The sequence below is a fragment of the Electrona antarctica genome, assembly GCF_951216825.1.
Source record: "Electrona antarctica genome assembly, chromosome: 18".
Lineage (NCBI taxonomy): Eukaryota > Metazoa > Chordata > Actinopteri > Myctophiformes > Myctophidae > Electrona > Electrona antarctica.
Genome location: NC_136799.1, coordinates 14,609,815 through 14,612,793, shown reverse-complemented (window position 1 = coordinate 14,612,793; position 2,979 = coordinate 14,609,815).

Genomic DNA, 2,979 nt, shown 5'->3' with positions numbered 1-2,979 from the left:
TGTTTTGCTGGTTTTGAATTTGAATGGTGAAAAGAACCAGTTTTGGACATGGAGGTTTCCACCTGAGGTGAATCGATGAATGGATGAATGAATGAATGGTTTATTTCCGGTCTGATAATTTACAGTGAACTATAGACAAAACACATTGTCTACACATACAACAACATAGAATCATCATCCTAAATGTACAGTATAACTGACTCACACACATTCAGTCCACATTCAGTGACCGAAATAAAGGAATAGGCTGAAGCACGACAAAGCAGTCTTTAGTCTATTCTTTGCCGTTTGTTGTCCATTGTTAATGGCTTTTCACTCGGGAAGCGTCTCAACACCCGCATGCGTTCTGGCAGTGCACTTGTCATGTGAATACACGGGCAGACAATCCCTCCACGATCTGGATCGCCTGGTGTCGCCACCACTTATATTTGCCTGTGCCGTTACGTCCATTTTGGTGACATTCGTAGTTCGTACACACTCAGTTACAAATGGATAGATTACCACCGAACATTTTACGGTGGTGAACTGATTGCTGCTATTTATTTTTATTTATTTATTTTAATGGAGGGCTACAGAGTTCAAGACTGGTGAAGACCGAAGACAGAGTTGTTAGAAGTGTCCTTTGATCCAAAAAGGGGTGAAATTATATATAATCAAAAGAAAATTAGTCTAAGGCACTCTTCAAAATGTTAAAACGCTTAAATAAAAAAACTAGTTAATTGAAAAGGTAAAATAAATCTTGACAAGCCCTGCTAAACATCATGGTCTGCTAATACGTGCACACACTTACACTTACATGCACACTTACATGCACACTTACATGCACACGCGCGCGCACGCACGCACGCACGCACGCACGCACGCACATGCACACATGCAGGCATGCACAGTGTGTGTTGGAGCATTCCAAGTTAAACGCTTAAAGTAAAAAACTAAATAAAAGTGTGTGAGGTCGTTCACATTAAATGGTCTATTAGTAACTGGCCCACAGTATATCCAGCAGAGAAAAGCTGCAGTCGTTGTGTTGTAAAATCACTGAGCGTGGCTTTAGTTACTGTTCATTATCTGCTCCGGTCTTTAATGACAATCAGATGCATGGCCTAATTATAAACACACACACACACACACACACACACACACACACACACACACACACACACACACTCACGCGTGCGCACAGTATACAGACAAGCCGCAGACAAACACACAACGCCCTTGGCTGACCTTGCGTCATGGTGTGTGTGTGTGTGTGTGTGTGTGTGTGTGTGTGTGTGTGTGACTGTGTGACTGTGTGACTGTGCGTGTGACTGTGCATGTGTGTGTGTGACTGTGCATGTGTGACTGTGTGTGTACGTGTGTGTACGTGTGTTTATGACTCTAAATGGATTTGAAAAGAATGAGCGAGGGCAGAGGTTGAGTAAATACAGTAGGGGTGCTTTGTGTGTGTGACTGTGTGCGCGTGCGTGTACGTGTGTGTGTGCACTTGCACGCGCACACGTGCATGCGCACATGCCTGTGTGTTTGTAAGCAGTATAACTTTGAGTCAAATACAAGGGACCATTTTGCATCCATTTATGGTCACATTATAACGGCGGTAAACATCTCTTATATTGTTAATAAGATGTGGATTCATTTTCCTGATCAAAGTTTGAATCTAGTATCAATAATTCATCTTCTTAATATTCAATTAAAAGCAGAGCTGAATGCTCTGCCAGTTCCAATAATGGTTTCCTTGCACTGTCTGCAGCCGTCAACAACCACACTAAACACTATGTTTATTACCTGAACGCACATGAAGCCCTACAAGTAAATTATGCATCGTATATGATCACTATAGTAATCATATTTACTATAGTGAAAATGTGATATTTCTGACGTATTCCTCTGTATATATTAGACTTTAGTTAATTATTTTTCTGCCAGCTACGTATATATTCGTAACCCTCCTTTACACCATATATGAAGTGGTTTAAAGAAAATCTGATTCTAACATTGGTCCTGTTGCTCCGTGCCTCCGTCACCCCCAGCACCAGCATCTTTGCGCACGGCCCCCACGGCCCCCATTTACCTCCAGTCAAAGTAGGATTTTCAATGCCTCGTATCTCTGAAACTACGAGCGCTGTCCATGGTTTTTCTGATGCATCCGAGGTTCGGCTGTCATTTGTGATTTTTCTACCGCATCGCTCCCGACATGTTAACGTTTCTGGCGAAAGATAAACATCGTAAGCTAACGCTAGTGATAGCCGATTGTTACAATGAAGTTCTCCATGCCGGTAACGCGGAAATGAATCTGCCCGACAACACAGAAAATGTCTGGCATACTGGCGCAGTACTTTCTGTCGCAACTAGGTGGCAGACAAAGTGTTTTAACCCTTTCAGGGCGGGAACCCCTTTTGGTGTTTCAAGCATTATGTTATACTTTAGCTACTGAAAATAGCAGATCTACAAGCTCATATCGTGGCAAGGTCAACAATACGGAGACTGTGGTTTAAGTATAGTTAAATTCATCCGGTATTTGTATAAAGGAATGCTATACATAACATTCACGGGGTGAGTAATCGATAGAAATTAAGTCATTGTTACAGTGTTACTCCTTTAAGTATGTTTTTTCCTGTTAACAGATTAATCGCCCAGGACGAAGTTCTTTGTCCTTTCTATTAGTAACGCCCGACGCTCAGGACGAAGTATTGTCCTAAAGACGAAGTTTATTGATACGAGAACAGATCGCCTGGCTGTAGAGCCCAGGCGCGCCTGCTGGGCTCTCCTCGGTGACGCGCAAGACTGAGACGTCATCAAAAAACTCCCTCCTCTGTTTAGCTGATGAAAACGAAAATCTTAAAACGTTCATAAATCGCGATCTAAATCATCCCGTCTTTTTCTGAAAAAAGATCCTGTGTTAGACGGCGCTCCGCGGTCCAGTCGCTAGTCTCGATAGATTTATTCTTGTCTCCCGTTGTTGTCGATCGATTCTAAAGTGCT